Source organism: Gastrolobium bilobum, unplaced genomic scaffold, assembly GCF_033153095.1.
Source record: "Gastrolobium bilobum isolate Gb01-03AN ecotype WA unplaced genomic scaffold, APGP_CSIRO_Gbil_v1 utg762, whole genome shotgun sequence".
Taxonomy (NCBI): domain Eukaryota; kingdom Viridiplantae; phylum Streptophyta; class Magnoliopsida; order Fabales; family Fabaceae; genus Gastrolobium; species Gastrolobium bilobum.
Genome location: NW_026899802.1, coordinates 213,124 through 225,139, shown reverse-complemented (window position 1 = coordinate 225,139; position 12,016 = coordinate 213,124).

Sequence of the window (12,016 nt, the reverse complement as noted above, 5' to 3'; positions counted from 1 at the left end):
AGCGTTAGTACAACATAGCCTATAAGCAATATGATATAAAGTGTAATTAGTTCAGTTAGATAAATATGTTAATTACATCATTTTCCATAAATGGTAAATCAAATATATAATTAATTAATAAATACCTATGATTAAATTATATATAAAGAGATAGCAAATTTAGTCAAAAAATAATAATAATAATTCAATTTATGTTCCCTATAATCTTAAGGAGTATGCTAATGCAATGTCAACTCAACTCTAAGTAAGCAAAACTTGCTTCAAAAAAGCAAGTTTGGGGCTTAATTACCCCAATTTAAGCACACCCTAACGCACAGACAAACAAATAAATAACACGAACAAATTTAAATTTGAATGGTTAAATTAACACCCATTTGCGTTGGGCAAGCGTTGACTCAAACATGCACTAAAAAATTGCACCTCATTTCATCACAATGCATATTGAAGAAGCCCCACAGCACCTATGTTCAAAATGATAACAAGATGTACCTTCTCCATATATACATAGGGTTAGTTTAAGAACATAGAGATGCGCCACTGCCATCAAGTTAATAAATAGATAAATAATGAGTGCAATTTTATTTTGCGAGACAAACCCACTGTATATCTACTATTGAACCAATCCTTGAGCCCATCCACACATTAAATGAAGTTGGCTTTTACCCAAGTTATGGGTTTATGGGCTTGGTTTGCAAGAAAAAATGCGGATAACAATAAGAAGTTCAAAATTTTAAAAGAAAATTACTTACCACCATTGTTAGAAGGGCGCATATTAAAACCTTAGGGGCCGTTTGGTACACGGATTTTTTTTCGGATTTTCGAGAAATTGAAATTTTTAAAATTTAAAATTTTCAGAGATTATCGTAAACTGAATGTAAAAATCATATTTTTAAAAATCAAGATTTCCGGACAAATAAAAATTTCTCCTGTACCAAACGCCACCATCCATTATGTAATGTATAAGTGGGAATATGATTATTAGCTCGAATTCCAAACATGCGAATTACTTGAGATCAGACCTGATGTGGATGCTTAGCATTTGATTAGATCAGAGGAGGCAAATTACCTGAGAACTGCGCGCGTACAAATCATTATCCAATCAACATATGAAAAAAATAAATAAATTAAGGCCTTAATTATTGAAACTTGCACTATTTTTTATATAACTTACCAGTTAAAATACGCAAAAAAAAAAAATGATGTTTATTGATCTTCTAAGCTAAATAAGACTGATTCTATTTCTCGTTATATTAAATAATATATAAGAGATTAGGGGAGATAAAGAAGTAGGGACTTATATATAGATATGTTCGTTATTATGTAATCTTCTTTTAGTATTTTTTTCCTTTTTATTTTTCGGTACATATATAAGAGGCAAAAGAGCTAGCTCCTCAGAAAACGAGAAAAGAAAAATCAGCCAACGAATCAGAACCTAATTAAGGTGATGGCATCAGGAAAACATAGCAGGCTATACACCAAATGAATTGGTTGGTTTCACACACCAATTAATGCCATCTTGATGAAAATGGTTGTCACCCATGCGAATCGCATTCTAACCATTAAGAGAGTCAGATTTAAATATGAGCAAACAGCAGTATAGGGTTTCCAATTTTGCAATTTATGTAGTCACCGGCACACATAGAATTTGAAGCCCGATAACTTCTCAAAGTTCACATAATTCTTGAGCATAAAAATTTCCAATTATAGTGGTTGGAACATAGAATGCAGGATTGGTAACAATCATGATCTTTTAAATTTCAGAGAGAAATTTGAGAATATATGGAACTGTAAAGGAATAGTAACAACTTTGTCCTATCTGAAATCGATTAAATAGAATAGCTATAAGAAAAAAAAATGATTTTATAATAACCCGTGCTAGTACTGGAAGTACTGTTTTTGTTACGAGCTTGGCAGCATGTCGATACTCAATTTCAAGATGCCAATATAATAACTGCGGGATAAAACAATGTTCCAAATTAAAGAACGTGAAAGAAAGAGAGGAGGGAATGTATAGAATGGGAACTACAGAAGTCCGCATTTAATTTGGGCTCCAACATGTTCCAAAAAAAAGTTGTTGGTGTGCATCGGATGCTATGTACGTACCATAAATAACCAAAAGGTTATTCAGTTTTCATCCCCCGCAAAACAATTTACATAGCACAGTTGTAATTGTAATCAAGAAAGGGCACATAGTATAGCCCCACATTCCACAAATGACTTGCTAACAGTATTTGGTGCTCCTGTACTGTACTTTTCTCATCCATTCACCCTCCAAAAGCATGGGATATATATTATCCTCAGAAAGCAAAAATGCTTTCTTTAGCTCCAACATGTTAACACGCTCATATCTTTGCGCATGCATCTCAGCCCTTTTTGAGGGAAAAAGCATGTGCAATATTATATGAAAAGAAGAGACCACAAGTCAGTTATTCTCTCTCAAAAATTCTATATATTCAACTATGTACACTAGTCATTGAGACTGTATCCATTGGTGATAGTTTGCTCCAGTGGCGGACTCACGAAAAAAATTTTATGTCTGCACGCTTAGGGACGAGGATTCGGAGGCGGCCCCAGAATTTGTTTTAAAGATCATGATCCAATTTTTACTTCCACTTCAAAAGTAAAGCTTTGGCGAATAAATCAAAGTTATAAAGAAATAGATAATGATAATTAATAAAAAATAAACACCACAAAAAGACATTTGTAAAATATAGTATAATTGTATGGTTAATCAATCAAAAACCATTTCTGTTTATGTCTTTTTGATCCAAAGTTGGCCACTTTTGCTTCACAAAAAAACGTAAAAAAATCTCGTACGATTCTCTTCCACTTAATGAAGATTGAATTTCAGGAACCGATGTCTATTAAGATTTGGAACTAATAAAGTTTATGCTTAAAAAAAAAAAGACAAACCAATGGGCTAAAGTTTAAGCTTTTAAGCTTTTAATTGTAGGGATTGGTTGGGTTAGGCCTATCTTTACCTTTTTCCTTTCAATCTTCTTATTTTCTTTTTTCACTTGACCTGAATTACCCACCCATGAAAAAAAGAATTCCTAACTTTATGTCTGCAATTGCAGACAATTGCAACCAAACAGGTCCGCTATTGGTTTGCTCCATACTAATTTTAGTTCCAAGATTATAACAAGGCAATCCATGCTAATAACAATTTGAGAAGTGCTGCCAATATAATTTATTGTAACAAAATTATTCATTCTACCAAAAAGGATTAGTTCAAGTGGTACATGCTTGATTCCGCTTAAGCAAGATCTTTGGTTCAAGTCATTGTGAATGCAAAAAATCTCCTTTTGGAGAGTTAGCCCACCATGATATAGATGTTCCCGCCTCGAACAGTATTATCTTCCGTAGATGATACATATGGTTTATCCAAAAAAAAAAATTATTCATTCTTAATATGTTTATATTTACGTTTAGTAAAAAACAAAACTTTCTTCTAGGTTTCAGGATAAAATAAAGGGGAAACATTTTCTCCTTTAACAGGAATTTTTTTTTATTCCTACACACTCATAATATTAGTGGGGTCATGGGACAGTGGAAAGAGAAAAAACATTTAAGGTGGAGCCCACCAATGTTTGTCTCTACGGGAATGGGTTTTACTCTTTCACTAAGGCAACCTAGTGTGTAAGAAGAGTTCAAAAAATCTAGAACTCATTCAACTTAAGACTAGAGTTTCTTGGAACCCATATTATAGTCATCAGCCTCCTTGTCTTCACTTAGTAGTTGCAGAGGCTGAGGTAAGATTATCTCCGTGATAGTGAGAGAGTGCCCACACACTAGTCCTATATCCCTTGAGAGATAGTCTGAAAGATTTGCCACTAGCCAGACTCAAGGAGATTGTCCGTGTAGAGGAGAATAGTTCGTGAAGAAGAATAACACGAGGAGATACTGCATAAATCTGCGTGACAAGAGGTAAACATGAAACGATGATGATATGTCGCATCCCAAACTGCAACGGTCTAAAACACTTTTGCAGATCCAATTGCACTTACAATTGGTATCAAAGCCTGGTTGCTTGTTTAGATGTGGATCTAGTTTTGCTTCATGAAATATAGCACCTAGGGTTCTATATCAATTGGTATGTTTTTTGCATGTGTATCCTTATAATTCTTTTCATTAAAAATTGATGCTTTATTTGGTTTTTGGCTTTAATCCATGTAGATATTTGAATGTATTTTCTTGGATTGTAACGAGGAGGCTAATCCCTTATGATTAGGTTTCCTCCTTATTTTTTATTTCAATTGTTGTATACTTTTTCATTGTATTACAAAATTATAATAAAAGAAGATCAAGAAGATCTAAAAAGAAGGACGTTCGTCACTGTTTTAAGTATGTTCATGATAATTCCATGGCCTATCTAAGGAACCAACCACATGGGATGAAAAAGGACAAAAAAACATACAAGATTACAATTGAATCCAGCCCAGAGGATGTCGGACGCATCGCCTGAAACGGCTAAGAATGAGCTTCACACGCTGGCAAAGATGGGGTGCATAGGGGAGCGTACAATATCTGTTTGGTTTGGTTCCGGTGGCCGTAGCTTCGTCTCTTCATGGTGGTCATTCCCCTAAAGTTTCTTGATGAGAAGAGTTCGGTTGACGGCGTAGTGGACGTGATGGCTAGGGTTCCTGAAAGTTATCGTAGGATTTCTTGCCAAAGTTTGGTATTTTAGGCCCACCCTTACCATGAAGGGGCTTGAATAGATCCTTATGGACTGAAAGGAAGAAGGAATTGGACTAAAGAGTTTTATGCTCTATTTTGTAATTTTGTTTAATTTATTTTTCTCTAGGGAACCATGGATTAAAGACTAATTTAATAATTGTTTTATTTTTATGAATAGATGAGTTATATGATTGATAACATACTTGATGTGATAACATGCATATAGAATAGGTGGTGTCATATTGTTGCATAACTTGTAAATTACATGAGCATGATGATTGTTATGTTTGATCAACTAGATTAATAGTCATTATGACAATTATATATATATATATATATATATATATATATATATATATATATATTGAAATTTAAATGTAATTGCTTATTACATTTGATAAGATGGATTAATGGTCAATGACATTAATTCCAATTTTCAAAATATGTGCATAACAAATTTAATGATTAATGATCGTTATGACAATTATTTTGATTTCGAATTGTCTTCATAAATGACAATTATCATGATTCCTATAATCTAGATTAAAAATTAAGTCAATTATTTAGGATAATTGTTGCGAATTATACGGCAAGTGCACTGTTCGTACAAGTAATATAGTGAAAAGGAGTGAGGTTGTTGTTCCCACGTGGATTGATGTACTAAGCACTACCTTATCTACGTGAAAAAAGTTGGATCGATCTTTAATGTTTTTGAGAATATTGATTTGATTATTAAAAATAGAATTTTAATTAACAATTAAAATAACAAGAACAATAATCAAGAACTATGAGCGCAAACAACAACAATTTGAACTTAATTAAAGACAAGCATAGCTAGGGATTCAATTTCCCCAATGTTTTCCTAACAATTCTACCATTTCATACCATCAATATTCAAGATCAAGTTATTGACGATTCTTTCTAAATTAACTAAACCCTCAATCCCTTGGTGATTTAATCATTTACTTTATCAAAACCCTAATCTCTTATATGTTTTTCCTAGAGCAAGCGTTAAGAGTAAGAATCATAAAGTCAATGAATTTGTAAGCCTGTGTCTAGAACATACAAACTCTAGCAATTAATCAATCAGAATCAAGAATGGAATATTCTTATTATCATGCAAGATTTATATGTTAATTTATGAGTGATCAATTCATAAACAAGACTAGTCGTGGGGAAAAACATGAGTATTAATTACAAGAAATATTAAAACAATATTAGGAATTCATAGGTTCTATCTCACCCTAACTATATAAAGAAACCTAGCCTAACATGTTCATAAAACTAAGAAAACAAGAAAGAAACTAATTGAAAGCATAAAGGAAAAATAAAATTTGGTCTCCGCGATGAAGCTTTGACGGTTCCTCCGCTTCTCAGGTCCGGAAGGGAGCTTTTCCCTCTCTTAATTCGCAGCCATCATGAGCTCTGCCGTCCAAATTTTGAGTTTCCTATGAAAATTAGATTAAATATGTGTAGGAACCCTAACTTTGGGTGAAAATCCCGTAATAGGCCTTAGTTGGGTCGTAATCGGGCGTTAAAATGGGTCGAAGCGCGTTAAATCGCACTATTTTGGCAGCAAAAATATGGTTTCGTATTTTGGCCATAAGTGAAGTTATACTTGTTCAGTTGATGTGATCTTGGTCTTGTTGGAAAGATAAAAGAAAGATATATAACTTCTAAAAATAACACGAGATCCAAATCCATCATCTTCGATACTAAAAATTGTTCAAAAGATAGCTGCAAGGAGATTTTCACTAAATTATTGCTCTTCCTTTATCGTTTTAAGTTCTTCTAGCTTACTCATTGCTCCAATGCACTAATTCAATAATTTAAACCTGAAACCAATATGTTTTTAAGTCAGTAACGTGCCCAATAATTAAAACCTTAAAGTCTTTTACATTTGCTAATATACCCTATGTGTTTAACTATTTGTAACGTTTCTCATGTTTTTTTCCCTATTAGCATTCACCTATCAATAATTTACATCTAGATAAATAATTGATAATTTCTTAAGAGAATTATTTATTTTTTGAGCAAATTGTGGGTCTGCTAAAATGGCCATGTGATAAATACACGTTGCATGCCACAATCATGTGTATCATGATTGTGTGAAGCACACGTTGCTTATCATGACTGGATTTTAAGATCTTAATGATTTTAAAATTCTGATAAGCTCAACGATGCACGTTCATAGGCGCGCTTGTTTACATGATTTTTGAAATCAAACAAAGGTTACTCTCAACTTAACAATTCTTGGAAATTGAAAATTTTCTTATGTTGAATGGGAAGAGATTTAAATTTAGAAATTAATTTAACCTCCAAGCTCACTATAGGTCCATTAATAAAATAATCACGCGAAGCCCCGTCGGATAAGTATGATTGGATTTTATTAGATTGACCTAAATAATCATGGGAGGAGATTTAAATTAAGAAATTAATTTAACCTTCAGGCGCATTGTGGGCCTATCAATAAAATAATCATGTGAAGCCCCACCAGATAAGCATTATTGAATTTTATTGGGCCTTAATAATTTCAAAATTTTAATAAAGTATTCTACAGTCCATCGCTCGACAATACTAAGTTATTAAAGATAATTTTGAAATTAAACAATGAATTTTACATTCGACAAAGCTCATTAAAATTTTCAATAAAAATATTGAATGGGTGAAGATTTTAAATTAAATAATTAATTTTAAAACTTGCAGGCTCCATTTATGGGTTTATTAGTGAAATGATTATTGTTGAAGCCCAATCAGATAAGAATGGTCGATTTCACTAGATTAAACTTAATAATTTCAAAATTTTAGTAAAGTATTGTACGACCCATCGTCGGCAATGCTTGGATAGTAAGAATAATTTTTTAAATTAAATAATTGTTAATTATATTCAACTTTGGTAAAGTTGTTAACCTTCCCATCGAGACTCTGGCAATGACACCAAAGGCTCAAATAACAATTTTGATTTTTCAAGTGACTTGCCCTTCGTAGGCCTTGTAAAGAAAATGAAGGATTGTTAACAATAAACAAAAGTAGTTATGAGAATCTACTTGTACTTAGTTTGTTTATTGCATTATTTGTTTGTAATTATGTGCCTTGTATGTTTTTTAGAAAATGTCTTCCTTCAATCCTTTAGCCATGATTTTGTGTAAAAAGCCTCTAGATGGTACCAACTATGAAGAGTGGAAAACAAACCTCGATGTTGTTCTTAAACATAAAAAATAGTCATCCTTACCGTGCCAAAGCCATAGCTACCTGTAAAGTTTGCGTATGAGGAAACTAAGACGCAATACTCATATTGGGAAAAGGCAAAATATGGTAGTTCGTTGCTATATTCTTATCAGTCTTTTCAAACACTTGCAAAAGCAAGTGTATGTGGTTAAAAATGGAGTAGATATGCTTCAAATTCTTAATAACATGTTTGCTGCATCTAGCAGCTCTGTTAGATAGAATGCAATCAGTGCAGATTTTGCTAAGAGTCTTGTTAAACCAGTTGTTAAACTAGTTGCTATGAAGAAGCTGAAAGGCAAGTGTTTCAAATGCAGACTGAGGGGACACTAGAAGAAAGATTGCCCAGAGGTGATGAAAAGAAGCAGGTATGGGTAATTTAAGGCTTATTTAGTTGATGAATCTATAATTCGGGAACCACTAACTATGTTTGTTGCTCTTTGCAGTGGTTCAAGCATAGAAGGACTGTTAGCGTTGGACAAAGAAATTTTAAACTTAAAGATGGGAAGCTTGTGTCTGCATTAAGAGTAGAACGAGTTATTTTATCTTTTGATAATTTAAAGACTTTGATTTTGGATGACTGTTTATTTATTCCTGATTTAAAAAAAAATTATTTCTGTTAGTTGTTTGTGTAAACATAATTTGATAGTACAATTTAATTCCTCAGTTATAATAAGAAGTTCATCTTTTTTTATTCTGGTATATTAAATAGTCTTTATTACTTGAGCCATATACCCCATCAAATTTATTATATTGAATGAAAATAATGATGATAAAGAACATTCAACAAAAAAATAAAAGTTTCAATTGGAATATATCTTTGGCTTTTTTGATTGAGTTAGATTACCCCAAGGAGGAAACATAGTTTAGTTAAAAGAGGGACTGAAAGTTCCATAATCTTTGAACTAAAAGCTATATGTAACTCTTATTTGGAAGGTAAAATGGCCAAGCAATCTTATAAGGTCAAAGGGTATTCAACTATAATGGGTACATACTGATGTATGTGGACCAATTAGCATTCAAGGCAGAAAAGGTTATGAGCACTTAATTATGTGAATGGTTACTCTGAATTTGGACAGATAAATGTAACAACCCTAACCTATAAATTGTGATTTTAGGATATTATTTAATAATTACAACAAGATAATTAGAAGAAAATTCTAATTATTTAAATTAAATCACTTTTGGTGAAAAAGTGTTACTAGTGTAAGTTTTGGGGTAAAAATATGGGTAGAAAATTTTATCAAAACTTAAAATAAATTAGTGGGTATTGCTCCATAAATTTTATGAAATGCTTCGGTTAAAAATAGAAGAGAGTTAAGTGAATGGGTTAAATGGGTTCAAACCCATTAGGTTAAGTGAGCACACTCACAAATGACCTAAACACACATACTTTCTCTCCTCATTCTCTTTTTACCTATGTAGGACAACCTCCATTTTCCTTTTCATTGCTGATTTTCTCTCATCCTCCATTGAACCCCATTTTACTCTCGAAGAAACAAAAGAAAATCCATCACCTTTTTCACCTTCCATCCCTTTATCATTATAAACACTTGAGACTATTGGTTTAGGGGAAGAAAAACCCTCTCTTGAGAGGTTTAGAATTATGTCTTTGAGCTTAGGAGTGACATTCCTTCATCTTTGAGAGTTTGGTTCATCTCCATCATTTGTGTTGAAGCCTTTTGGTAAGAAAGAACCAATATTTTTCAAGGTACATTTCGTGCACCCTTTGGACAGCCATTGAGAATGGAGCTAGATCCTAGAAAGTCCTCTTCTTTGACTATTTTGGAAGCTCCAAGGTAACCATCCACCATTTCCCTTTGAGTTTTCATGAAAATGGTATGTTTAAGGTATACAAAAATTAGGGATTTCATGATTTATGAGTGTTGGTTAATGAACCCATGTGTAGAAAGGGTATGTTAAGCTAATGGAAGTGTTAAAATGGTGTTTTGTTGGATAAAATTCGTGCTAGGTGCAGTTCTGATCACATTACGCGAAATATCCGGATATGCATATGCGGATATTGAGACAACAGTGAACCTAGTATAGTAAAATTGTGATATCTCAAGTTGTAGAGCTCCAAATTGAGTGAGGTTTAGAACTAAGTGAAGCTAACACATAGGGATATAACTATGTAAAATCTTAGAACCATTGGATAAGTGGATCAATCCCAGTTCGATTTTAAATTCCCCGCCCCATTTTCGAAAGTCTAGTTTGCAGTAGTCAGTTTGCGAATGACATAACTTGAGATGTACAAATTCAATTGAGACATATAATATGTCGTTAGAAATCTTAAGAGGTCTAGTTTAACAAAGTAAAATATTAGAATTTATGGTAAAGATTTGTTATACTTGTTTTAAAAATGGTAAATACAATTTAGTGCCGAACCTGACAATAGAGTCCATTTTCCTGGATTGTTCTTCAATGGAAAAACTTATGAACCCTATTGCATTAATAAATAATACTCTAAGGGTATGAGACCCTAGGAGAGTTGATCTAGTTCCTCCTACCTTGACTTGGTGTCCCTACATAAAGCATTATTACATAAAAAAACAAGTGACATGAGCTTGTCTTACTTTAAATTGAAAGTTGACGTCTTAAGGATTCTTAAATAATGAGAGTTATTCAAAGATGTTCTAATTTATTCTAGGATAATTAGTGATGAAGAAATTTCAAGTGATAGATATTCATAATGAATATAGATTCGAGGGTTCGAGAATAAGGTAGGGTCCTATCTTTATAAAAACTATAAATTGTAATTACTAGTTGATGATTGTGGTATGATGTGTGTTGTTGATCATACTTTCACCGTTGAAATGAGTGTGACTAGTGAACAGTTGGTGTGTTGACACTTTGATATCAGGAAAGTCTACAAAGGTAAGCTTTTAGTCCCTCAGGGTTAATTCCTTTTTTGTTCCATCGAAATCCATGGGAGAATAGTTTATATATATATATATATATATATATATATATATATATATTATACTATTTTAAAATTGAGATATTGTATAATGCATTCATATGTATGTATGTTGGTGTGTTTTCCACACAAGATGGTAACCCTTGAGTGGTGCGACACCACACAAGATGGTAACTTCTGAGTGTGGGGTATAAGGAGGACTCCTTATACTTGGTATGTAGTAAGATGTTGAGTAAATCATACATATATTTTCTCTAGCTAGTAGGATTTATTACTGCACACGCATGATGTATATATGTTGATGCATTATATTATTTTATGATGATACATTGTTTCTACTATTATACTGTTTTTTTATGATTATACCTGAACTGAACTTAGAGGTGGAGAAATCCTTTGAGTAGTTTACTGAAATTGTTATCTCACCCCGTTTGGGGACCATATTTCAAGTACTGAGACAGGTGATGTTGGTGCATCTCGGGGTAAGAGGCCGACATGGAGATTTTAGCATGACATGGATATTTATTGCTATCATTGTTAGATATATATATATATATATATATATATATATATATATATATATATATATATGAGATATATGACTAACATTTGATACATTATGCTATGTCTATATTTGTAGAGAGCATAGAGGTTTTCTATGCCATTTTGAAATAAACTTGTTTAATGTTGTTAGAGAACATGTATAAGTTCATGTCATTTGAGAATTGGTATTATCATGGTCATATGATGTAATTAAACATATTGATTGCTAATTTTGAGACATGTATGACATGTATGAATGCCTAGAGATATAAGTGTAAAATGTAAAGCCTTATTCATTTTATTTGCATAAAATGAAGAATCTAATCAATGGATTGCTAGGTATGGTAAACTATACCAAGTATGAATGTAAATTGTAAATAAGAGAATTTGAAAAACAAGCAATGTTTAAAGTTAACTTGACATACAAGTAATGAGTACAAATTAATGTAAAATATAAAAAGTTTATTTGCATCTCCACTTATAATTCTGACGTTATATCCGCTAGCAGTAATTAAGATTAAGCTGCACTTAATACCATTATGATGTTAACAAACTTGGTGCACATGGGGTGATACAATTTATGGTATCAAAGCACTTTCGAGGGAAAAAGATTGGTATGATAAATTAAGGGAAGTTTCTTACTTAGTGATT